Here is a 12,606-nt window from a genome sequence, read left to right on the forward strand (position 1 = left end):
GCACGGGTGGTCACCAGGATGAGCGTCACCGGGGTTCAGGAAGTAGGACCGGCGGTCGGGGTGCCCCAAAGTCATGGAGTCATAGGAGGGGTCGCAGGTCATGGCGTGATGGTGACTGCGGCTGCCGGACAGGCCTTTCATCGTCATCGTGGCCGGGTCCAACCGCTGACGCAGGAAGTCCGCACAGGCCGCAAAACTAGCTCTTCAAAGAAACACACATCGGTGAGGAAGAAGAGAGAAACAAACAGAGAGAGACAGAGAAGAGAATTATAAATACCTCACATTAGCATACACTCAAAGCACATTGTTTTGTCGGCTCCTGCTTTCAGTTTGAAGAAGATGCTTCTTGGCACTCCTTCAAAGGCGGAAAAAAAAAAAAAACTTGTTGACAGGTCTTGGACCTATTCTTTATTTCTGTCCTTCAAAAACTTCAGAAGAAGGATCTCTAAATTTAGCATCCAGTTGGCATCTGGTCCCTGACATCCGAATCTGTCCTCGAGCGTCTCTCTTCTCCGCCTGCTGGAGTTCAGGCAGAGCGGCCGTTTATGGAGGGAACATAAACAAACCTTGAAGAGTCCAAATCCGTCTCCGGCTCCAGTCTTTTATAAACTTGCTCAAGGGCACGTTTAGAAATGAAGCGTGTGTGTCACTCACCACACACAATATGATGAGAGATTGGAGTTATTAATGCAGAGAAACACTGAAGCCTCCAAAGCTGATATTTACCATGTGCTTCGTTTCTTCTGGACACAAAAAGTCACATGACATCTGATTTTTACAAATCAGATTCGAACCCCACACGGAGGTGGTTTCAAACCCGACATCTCGCTCGCTTCAACGCGTCTTCTGCGTCACTCACAACGCGACGCCATCGTCGACGTCGACGTCGCTCCAACGAGACAGGAAGTGAAAAAAACAAGAATCAAAACAAACGACTCCATCAGACAGTTTGAGTCAGAAACAAATCAGATTTCTCCGTCATCCATTTGGCTTGAGTGTAACCCGTTACCATGGAAACCAATGTGGATCCGACCAGGTCACTTTGTGTTCTGGTCAGTCAGTTAGATCAGATTCTGATCAGTCTGAACAAAGCCTCTCAGTCCCTGAGTGAAGAGATGATGTAACAGAATGCTTGTTTATGTTTGTGTTTCAGCGCCCCCCCTCCCCTCCCCCTCCCCCCCCTCCCCTCCTCAGTCCGGCCACACTACCTGCTCCCTTTCCCCTGCATACCTCCACTCCTTATCTACAGCCAAACTAATTGGCCGGTAAAACCCAGCTGACAGCTCCCGGGCTGGTCGAGGCAATAAACGACCTTTTCCCTTCCACGCCGACGTGAAAACAATGGCATCCATCAGTGCCCTTAAACTGCCTCCCATAACCATGTGGGGCTGCAGCTGACCAGAGCTGAAGAACCCACAGCCTTTCCTGTGGACTGGGGCTGAGGCTAACGAGACAGTAATAGGAGCCCTGGTGCAGCCGTGTGGCCGAGCCTGCGTGGGGGAATTCATCACCGCCATTTACGTGTGTCGCACTCGCAGAGGCCGGCGTGCTAAATAGAAACACACAACAAAAGAACATGAGGGAGAGACGGAGCAGTGTGATGATATATTATGTTGGTTCTTTACATATCTAGAGGACAGTGCGTAGGGCACAGGCTGTGTGGGCATGTTTATGTGCAGGAATATTGAGTGAGTCAGATTTATTATTGTCTGTGACACAGCCGTAAACTGGCTGCTGGCGTAATTGAAAAATTGGGGGAAATTATTCATGTATCTCCTTTCTGTGCTAAAACCAGAGGCTGCCATCACTCTGCCGGAGAACGAGGCCGATACATCACTTTGTATTGTTTGGAGTGAAAATGACAAAACACACAGAAAATCCCCGCAGCCATCTGCAATACGCTCAGAGGAAGGAGCCCGCACAAAGGCCGGGCTCCACACAGTGTCCGCCTCATGCAGGGCACTTAGAGAGTCCCTCTAAAGGTATTCATGTGGGCTGACAGAGATCCCTTCTGTTGGCCGCTGAAGCACAGAATGTGACCTAAATAAAAGGCCCTCGCGGTGATCCAACAGCAGCGTGTTTGTGGCACAGCTGTCTGCAGCCCCGCACTAAAGCTGAAAAGCTGAAGTTGGGTCACGCTGGCTTTCTGCCTGCTAGCCACACACACACACACACACACACACACACATGCATGCAACCCCTGACATATAAACACATAGTGTGTCGGACAGGCTGCATATCCGTGCTGATTGTGATTGTTGCCAGCTGGTGAAGTGCAGTTCATCATGAAGGAGGAGAGGATGTGCAGGTTCTGCCCCCTCGATCAGGTACGAGTCACACAGAGCGCTGTGCTCATGTATTATGCTGCATGTCCATCGCAGCTGAGTGACCCAGTTGTGTCTCTACCTGTCGGGTCCAGTCAGCCTCCCCACACACACACACACACACACACGCCGTGAGCTTTTTGAACGCACATCCTTGGATGTCAAACAGCCCGTTCCCTCACAGGACACATCGCTGTACGGCACATTTAACGCTCGAAATCTGCACTTTTCTAAAAGATGAAGACGTCAGACAGAAGTAGAAAAGCAGTCTCCTCAGATTGATCCGGTAAGTGCTGACGTGACGACGGTCTGTGGCAGGTTTTGAATGTTTAAGGTGACTCTTTGTGAAGCTGCTTCTTGTTAGAGATCCCTGTCACAGTGTTTGATTTATTTAAAGCTGCATTATTCACACCCTTTGGGGTTTGTTTGCCCCACTGCCTTCTTACCCGCGTACCGACCTGAGCTCTGCCTCGTGTCAGTCTGCATGTGTCTCGACTTCCACAGTGTGGGGAAACACCGCGCTCAGGATGCAGCCTCCTCTAAAGGCTAAAACATTACTGTGTGTATTAAAGGCCTGTTAACACTGACTGGACGCTCTCTGTCTGACTGTTTAAGAGAAACCTTACAGGAGTGCTGTTACTCGGAGCGCTTTGTGTGAGCAATTAAACAAAGGGTCAAAGGTCAACAGGGAGATTGTTCTCGAGTTGATCCATCAAAAAAAGTCGAATTTTAAAGCAGAGAGTTAAAAGAACTCTTTGCTTTCACTCAGTGTGATGGGCTCCGAACACCGCGGAGACCTCATTATTCAAAATGATTGTGTGCTGCAAAGCAAGGTGTGCAAACAAAATGCAGGAGTGGATAAAACAAGTCAAGCTATGAATGCTAATGACCATTAGCAGCTGCACTGCATCAGCACAGCAGGCTGCCTTTTTTTTTTAAGGGGCCAAGTGGAGGTAAATAGAGAAAATAGATTTTTTCTGTTCTTATCTAACACTGAAGTTAATCCTGGAGGCGGCCCCGCAGCCTCGCAGTGTTCAGATCTAATCTTCACTTTCTGTACTTCAACCAAAGCAAATTAAAGCAGGTGGATTGAAGATGCAGAGCAACATCGACTTACAGAGAAGAATCTCTGCGTGATGTGTTCAAATCGAGAAGCCTCAGCGTGAGAAGAGTGCAGCGGCTTCTCGTCCACGGCGAAAATAAAAAAAGGTGCTGTGCTGTATGGATCCCTGCTCCTCTATCTCCCTCAGCCAACAACAAACGCTGTGCTGCTGCAGGATGAAGCTCGGGGCTTACTCTCCTTCTTAAGGCCACACAGCTAATAAAGGCTCGCTCTCAAACCGAGCAATGATTTCTCCAAAAGGTTGCAAACATTACCAGTCTCCTCTCCACGGGGTATTCAATCAACTCTGGGGATGTGGCTCATCTTATGTGACTCTGTGTGTGTGTGTGTGTGTGTGTGGAGGAGCCAGAGGAAAAGGTGCAGCACTTTTACCTTTCTTTGTTTGCCTTTGATCCTGCAAACACCTGCAGGCCACGCTTTTCGTTTCCTTTTCCTGAATCAATGTTTTCTGCACGCAGCAAACGGGGTGCAGATCGCTAAAGTGGATTCTTCTCAGGTTTGTAAATACGACAAAAAAAATAAATAAAATGCGACAGAGCTGAGAAACATCTCGTCTGTGTTTGTAGTGAATATAAAGAACACATTTGCACATACGGGGTTGTTGTCTGCCTTAAAGCTGAGATGCACGCCTGAACTCCCTTTAGAGGAAAACAATCCTCCATGCGTCCCACAGCAGCTCCGGATGCTTCTGGCTACTCCGCTCAGACCCTGATGGTTCAGGACGCACATGATCCAGGTGTTTAAAGCTTGGCGTGTGCAGAACGGGCTCGCTAAATACAGTTATTAAAATGATGCAGCGTTTGAAACTCGCAGATCAGCACGGGATACCTCAACACTTGGTAAAAGGTGATGTGCATGATGAAATATCAAACACATTATTTTTATCTGACCTCATTTGGATGCACTGGCCCGTCGAATGTGAGGAACAAAAAGATAATTGAGCATAAACAAGATTAGCATGAAGCTTTTCGGAGCAGAAGAGGTCAATATGGCGGAAAATAAAAAAAAAAAAGTTTCTGAAATAATAATCAGCGTCACTGCAGACACACGTTTAACAGACTCACTCACACCAACTCGAATAAAACTCCCTCACACTCAAAACCAAACACAATATTTGAGGCATAAATATTTCACACACACACACACACACACACACACACACACACACACACACACACACACACAGAGAGAATAAAGCGTTGATGTTCTCCGTGTGAATGTGTGAAGATTACCTTTAAAAAAAACAACAAATCCCCCTGGGAATGATGTCGCAGAACATTGTAAAGACAGCCGAGGGCCAAAAAGCCACTGAGGGAACGGGTACTTTTTTTTTTTTGTGTGTATCTGGATTATGTAAAAGCGGCTTTTAGGGATGTCGGGAGAGCTGCTGAGGAGCACTAACTTTAATGTTCAAATGACTCTTAAATGATAGATGATGCCTGTCCTGTCTGGCTGCAACATTTTGCAGGAAAACATCAAATGATTGCTTTGGGTTTTTACGGTGTGCTTCATGATGTCTGTAAAAGCAATATTAGACATCATGTCCCGTCTGTGATACAGAGCGAACATGCTTCTATCAAATCAGATGAAATGCTGACAGCGTCAATTCCCTGTTTTTTTAGACAACAGGGACGATAAGACGCCCCACACTGCCGTTTTGGACGCCCCTGGGTTTGCCAGATATGAGAGCAGTTATCAGGTGAACAGGTGTTGCAGCGATGGAAGCGGGCAGTGGAACTGCTTCAGATAGAAGTGATTGTACCCGAGCTAAAAAGCCTCTGCATGTTTCTAATAAGCTCCAGCAGCAGAAAGCTGCTCAAACTAGGATCAATGTTGGAGATGAAACATGGAGAGAGGTTAGAACGCAGAAAGCTTTACAGACCCATGCAGAGCTGGCTAAACACTGAAGCTACAGTGTCCACCACATGCAGAGCTGACTAAACACTGAAGCTACAGTGTCCACCACATGCAGAGCTGGCTAAACACTGAAGCTACAGTGTCCACCACATGCAGAGCTGGCTAAACACTGAAGCTACAGTGACCACCACATGCAGAGCTGGCTAAACACTGAAGCTACAGTGTCCACCACATGCAGAGCTGGCTAAACACTGAAGCTACAGTGTCCACCACATGCAGAGCTGGCTAAACACTGAAGCTACAGTGTCCACCACATGCAGAGCTGGCTAAACACTGAAGCTACAGTGACCACCACATGCAGAGCTGGCTAAACACTGAAGCTACAGTGTCCACCACATGCAGAGCTGGCTAAACACTGAAGCTACAGTGTCCACCACATGCAGAGCTGGCTAAACACTGAAGCTACAGTGTCCACCACATGCAGAGCTGGCTAAACACTGAAGCTACAGTGTCCACCACATGCTGACCTGTGTGAGAGGAGGGGGCGGAGCCAGCTCTCTGTGATGATTAGAGTTTAGACTGCAGTACTCATTTTAAACACTAGGGGGGCGGAGCTACAGACGGCTCCTTTAAAGAACATCAGGAGACACATAAAGTAACCTGCTGAATAAAAACTCGCTCTCGTCCTTTAAGCCAACAGATCATTAGATTTATCCGCTAATGCAGTTTTTATCCGAAGCCTAATAGGCATGTTTGGCTCCATTATGAAAACACATGCCTTCACGGATGGATTGATGTTCCCGGATTCCAGCAGACAGCTTCTTTGTCACAACCAAACTAATTAGGCTGACTGTCAGGCCTCTCTCTGACAAATGGAGTGACTGTGGTGAGTTATAGCTCAGGACCCGCCAAGCACATTCTGGAGACAAATTTCTCCAGCGATGAGGTCTATTTGATCTAGGTAAACAAATTAACAAAGGCATTAAGCCTGCAGAAAGTGCGCTAGTGTTTGTCCCGGGGAAAACGCACGAGTCACCGAGGCTCATGTTTGCAGATTTTGGGGAGGGATGTGCAGAAATGGAGGCAGCCGAGCATGGCAATGGGAGGTTTAGTTTGGAGGTTTTTCAAAGTGCATTTCTATGTACAGCTTCTCGAAGCACAATGACGTCATGCGTCCTATCGTGTGTGTCGTTCATATTTAATTCAAGAGACTGCAGATAAAAACCCTTTGAGCTTAACGTGCACATTTCAACAAATAACTGCAATATAAAGCCGTTTCTCCCATCATGGATTCAGACGTCAAACAGAGGACGTGTTGTCTCTCATGAAGACGAATGGACCCGTCCAAACTCTTGATCTTTAAAGGACGACGACTCTGACTCTGAATGAAAGGCCGAGACTCTGCTGAGATCCTTATTGTATGTCTGCAGGTTGAACCCATCATGGGCACACGGGCTGAACGGCATTTACATTTAGATGTGATTACAGTCTTTGTCGGATCTCAGAGCTGCAGGTCTGATATCAGAACCACTTGCATACTTCACACAGCTCCAGAGTTTCACCTCGGTACCTGCTGACTTCAGGAGCCCGCGAGATGTACTGAAGAATAATCCCTGGAAGACGTCTTCAGTCAGGAGTTTGTCGACGTATATTTGAGTCAACACTTTGAGCTTTTTGTAAAATGAAATGTTCCGAGACAAACTCAATCATCGTTACTTTTCCTGGGAGCTCCTGACCTCTCTCTCGTCGGGTCCTCGGGAACGTTGGCGACTATTCTCGACGACTCAGGGTCGACTGGAGGTGAGTGATCAGAAGGTAAAGTCTAAAATGACGTGTGAAGAAAGAATGAAAGCGTCAGAGCTTCTCACTAAAACCATCTGAAGGATGAATTAAGGAACATCTTGTGGATAAACCGTTCATCACACTTGAGTTTGTGCAGACGAGGAGGGAGAGTAAATATAGAGTCGAGTTGTTTACGGTTTAGTGCTGCGCTGGCAAACAACAACTGAATCATGATTTAGTGTGAAAGAGAGGGACTTCAACTGCTCACAAACTGGGACACCACAGCCATGAGAACGCCGCAGCTGCCGACAGACTCGAACGACATCAGGTAAAAAAAAAAAAACATCTGGAAGGAAGAACATCAACACGTCCGTTTGGAACGGCTCAGTGCGATAAACCTCGTGTTTGCATTCCCTCTTCAGGGCACTTAACCCCGAACTACGAGGAGATGGCAGCCATGACTAAATCAAGCCGTGCAGAGTGTGTGTGTGTGTGTGTGTGTGTGTGTGTGTGTGCATCCTCCTCGATCTACATAACACACGGCAGCTCCATTCAGCTGCAGCGGCGGCCGTGACCCAGATGAGAAACGGCTGCTAATGTCGGAGTAACGGCTCCTTCTGCTGCTTCTTCATTAAAGCTGCTGTTTCATACCGAGCAGCTCAAAATAACCGAGCGTGCACAACGCAAACTGTGCGAAGCTTCCAGCTTCCTCGCCGGGGCGGATGACCGTTCGTCGCATGAAGAGAGACGCCGTCCACCCGTCAGGATTCTCTGCATGCGGCGCGCGGCCGTGTGCACGTTGTTTGCTTGTATCATAAGCACAGTGCAGACCATCAGATAGCGTTAGCATCAAACATGCTACCACAGGGGTCAGGAGTGTCAGGTGGTTTCATGTGACTTATTCCACAGTTCATTACACGTGAGCCTGAAGAGCACACAGCCACTGTGTGTACCTGCTTTGAGCTAGCACAGTGTCAACTCCAGTTCATTCTGATGTCGGACAAAATGTTCTAAATGAAGCGTATAACCAGAGGTGTTCCCGTCCTCTCATTCCCAGTCGATTGGAACAGAAGAGAATAAATCTGAGATGTCGACCCGAGGGGGAAATTAACCTCCACCTCTGCAGACACATAAAACCAGTTCATCTCCAGGGTAACGTCTTACTGGTCATGTTGGAAGACTAAGGATGTTTGAGGATGGGAATTATCTGCCTCCTCGCTCTTGGCTCGCCTGCTTTTGCACAAGATGTCTGCCTCCTAAAAGCTCCATCAAAAACAGACTTGCAACATATTTGAAACGGAGCAGAGTGCAGCGGTGACTGACTGTTGACTGGAGTGTGGTGATCCCGTGGACACCCTCCTTCTCCCCTTACTGCCTCACCTTCCCTCTGCTCAGCCTGTAGAGCCTCTCCTCTTTAAAGGAGTTCAACAGGCTCGTAGTGAAGACGCTTCATCATGCAGGTGACTCGAGAGGTGTAATAAAGAGCGCATCTAAATGTGTCTAAACTAAGTGCAGCTCAGGAAACACCGACCACCTCCTGAAGAGGTGACCTCCGTCTCTAAGACTAATGCCAGGCTATCTGCTTAACGTCTCAGGTCAAAGGTCAGCGGGCGGTTAAGGCAGGTAAAACCGGTAAAAAGCTGGATGGAGCTTCTCCTTCACTGGGAGTGAAACGTCACACGTCACCATGCAGCAGAGCGCCGTGTCAAACCTGCTTTCTTCTCGCATGAGTGCTCGAGGACGCATATCCAGTGTGACACACACACACACACACACACACACACACACACACACACACACACACACACACACACACACACACACACACACACACACACACACACACACACACACACACACACACACACACACACACACACACACACACACACACACACACACACACACACACACACACACACACACACAGCAATCACAAGAGCTGATTCAACACCATGCATGCACATACACACTGATGCTCAGGGCGAGGAGGCATCGCTCCCACAGCACGCCGCCTCTCGCACAGAGAGTCAAACAAACCTCACATCAAAACTTGATTCCCAGAATTCCAAACTAATATCCTGGAAGTGGACTCAACGACGTGCCCTGTCCACCCAGATTAAGCTAACATGTAGCTTCAGTCTGCGCCTCCTCTTTATAACCTCATGAGAAATAAACGGCAGTGAACTCTGAACAAGCTGATCAACATCTCTTCCAGCTGTTTGGAAGATCTGATCCAGATTCCTTAAAGACTCAAATGTGTCTCCTGTGTAAACGTCTCTCTGAGTCCTTAAAGATGTCTCATGAACGCGTCTCCTCAGCTGCTGCAGAAACCTGCTGGAATAAGGAGCCCTGCAGCGATTAAGGCTGAAGGAAGTGTGAAATGTGCCGCTCACTGAGCTTCCTGTTTTATCATTCGCTCAGGCCGACTCCTGGTCAGCGGTGCACCGAGGTGAGCAACTCCTCATGGATCCGATTTGATCAGCGTGTGAGTGACGGTCAACGAGCTTCATCCCTGCAGCAGACAGATTCCATCTTTATGTAAATGAGTCTTTGAAGGTTTAAAAAAAAAAAAAGGGACTTTAAAGGAGGCGTGATTATGAATTCATGAGCTGCAGATGCTTCAAGATAAACAAGTTTGAGCCGAGCATTTCCTCCTGCTTTATATTAAAGTGCATTCATCTTCATTTACAGCTTAATCACAAGAACATTTCAGAACCTTTATAAAGCTGTTGAAGCTCACGGGGGATAAATGCATGTTAAACAGAGGCAGTCATTAGGCTTAAATGAGTGTGTGGAGCTGCTTGGAGGAATACATGATTTACCCACATGCTAACTGTAGCTAATTAGCTATGTGTCAGGTAGTTTATTGTTAATCTATAACAGGCACCTTTGTGTTCGAAGGAGGAGGAGGAGCTCCGACACATTTCCAAACCGTCAGGAGAGTTTGATCGAGTCGAGCTGGAGGGAAAGTCGTCCTCTCCGTCTCCGTCACATCCCAACACGCTGGTCTGTTGTCCTCCTGCGTTAACCTGCAGCCACACTCTCCTGTCTGATGCTCCCTCTTCCTTCTTATCCCCGACCAACCCCGGCTGTCTGCTCCGCCCTGCTGTGATTGCCTGTATCAGCAGCGTTGCTCTCCTCCCACTGGCCAAGATTCACCTCATCTGATCGTCCCTAATTACACACTCATTCGCAGCCTAATCTCACCGCCTCACACACCCGGGGAGAGAAACACGCCGCCTCATGTTGTAACACTTAAAGCTTGTTTTTCAGGATCAAGATTTCAGTATCTGGAATTTAAAAAAACAAACTGGGTTTAACTTGAAGCGTGTGGCTGCACAGAGCGGAGTGTCTCTGTTCTTCAAAGGCGACCCGGTCCGCTGCCATGATACCTTCTCCAGTGAGGAGCTTCACTTCCTGCCTCCTCCACCTGCAGCTGCTGGGAGTTTTAGGAACACACACAGAGCTTTAAGTGCATCAACGATGTTTAGGCGCCACTTTGAGTGAAAAGCGCTGCATACAGGACGGTCAGCGCCAGAGCTCTCGCTGCACAATGTTGAGACTGAACCTCTAGCAAACATGCTTCCTTGAATTTCCCTCGGGATCAATAAAGTATCTATCTATCTATCTATCCTGCACAGAGAGCAGCTGTCACAGAGTACCCCACATCAGGATGTGCCAGTGGCCCGCTGGTGAGTGTGCACGCCCTGTGCACGGAGGTCGTGGTCCTCCACGAGTGCTGGCCAGGTTCGGATTAGACCCGTGTCATTCTGTGTCCACTCTCTGTCCACATCTCTAAATGTTGTGCATTATAATATCTGTGAATCAAAGTTCCCACTGCAGAGAAACCAGCAGGGCTAACGTCCTCAACGTGGACCCACACCGCGGTTAAGCTAACGTCAAACCTCCAGACCGGGGTCAAATCAGTGAGCCTGAAATTCAGCAGCAAACGTTCAGAAACATGTATAATAAAGCAGATTTGATCGCCCTCACAGAGGAGAGAAAACAGAACAAGGAGAGAGGAGGAAGCAGAATGCTGTTTCACTTCCTCATTCACCTGCAGCTGCTCTGAGTTTTACAAATACACTTTTTCATCCTGGAATAAAAGATGTAAAAAAGCTTCAAGTGTTCGAGACTTCTGCAGGATGTTTGTTCGCACTTTGAGTAAAAAGACCGAGCTGACAGAAAGAGTCTGTGCCTCTTCCTTATAACACTATGAAAACCAAATGTTGCTCCACATGTCTTCCAGCTGTTTGGAAGATGTTTCCAGAAAAAACGTTTGATAACTCATCGCTCAACTTCACATTTAAAGTGTTACTGCAACACCGACTCTGCACTTTGAATCTCTTCTTTTACAGAAATCCTCCTGACACCAACATGACGGGAAGCTTTCCTCCAAACAGCCACCGTCTGATTGTCTCTGTTCATCTTTCTGGTCTCCTCGCCGACACACCTTCCTGCCATTACGCCTCTGTGTGTGTCTTTCTCCGTCTCGTTCCTGCAGCCGCTGATGATCTGCTGTCAGCCCTGACGGATGTGTCTCCGCTAACGACGCACTAAAAGGTTAGAGCCGCACGCCGAGAGCTGCATGTGAAAGGCCAGAGGTGAAGTGCGAGTGTGCAGGCGTGATCATCGATAGCATCGCTGCTCGTATAACTGTCTGTATGTGCTGCATCCAAAGCTTCTTAAAGCGCTGTAATGATGATTCACAGGAGAACAGGAGGCATGCAGGGAAATGTAACTCACCGTCTTTATTGTCTCATCTTTGGCATCTTCTCTCTCCGGTGCTTAATCCCAGGCTCCTCGTCCTCCGTGCGTGCACATTGCTCCACCTTGAATACAAACAGAGTCCACGGTTCAGGATGCATCACAACACATCAAAACACCAGCTCCACGCGCCACGTGCTCACGCTGTGCCCTTTCCCCACACTCGCTTCAGTGTGAAACGCCGGGGCTTGGTGGACAGAAGGAAAGAAAGGGAATACACACAAACCCCTCCTGCTTTTAACTGGAGCCCCGAGGAGAGCGGGAGACTCTGATCTTTGCCGACCAGAGGCACTGGATTAAAGGACATTAAAATGGTTGTCTCCATAATCAGCTAAGCCTGGTTTTGTTTGGTTGGAAATGTTGCTTTTCATGTTAAAGCTAAGTCTATTGGGATGCTTCATCCCAGGCTAGCGGCACGGAAAGCGTGAGGGGGACATCTGCAGAACGCAAAGCCAGCAGAGGAAAAGATAAGAGAGAAAGAAAGCAGCATGTTAGCTTCTTTAAATCGAGCGGGTTAGTCCTCGAGGTGTTTGGAAGGAGGTGAAGCCAGCCTTTGTCTCAGGGCAATGACTCACTCTGCGCTTTACAATGAAGCATATCACCAACACTCTGCTCCCATTTCTTAAAGCACTCTGCAGAGGCCTGTCATGTTGTGGTAGATTTAGTCCTCCCATGAAAAGGGCTTATGTAAGAAACATCCAGCTCTGTGACACATCTTATATAATTATCCCCTTTAATAACCAAATCAAA

At 47.9% G+C, this 12,606-nt stretch overlaps 1 long non-coding RNA gene across 1 annotated transcript in view; it reads right to left on the reverse strand.

Annotated features, from left to right (window-relative positions):
• Positions 1–6: 6 nt before the first annotated feature.
• Positions 7–12,606, reverse strand: part of LOC306834664 — a 39,160-nt gene continuing 26,560 nt past the window's right edge. The window contains exons 2-3 of the long non-coding RNA XR_013780519.1: positions 11,836–11,921; positions 7–202 (exon numbers count right to left, since the gene is read on the reverse strand). This is a non-coding gene — a long non-coding RNA (uncharacterized lncRNA). The remainder of the gene's footprint in view (positions 203–11,835; positions 11,922–12,606) is intronic.

The sequence above is a fragment of the Symphodus melops genome (assembly GCF_947650265.1).
Source record: "Symphodus melops genome assembly, chromosome: 14".
NCBI lineage: Eukaryota > Metazoa > Chordata > Actinopteri > Labriformes > Labridae > Symphodus > Symphodus melops.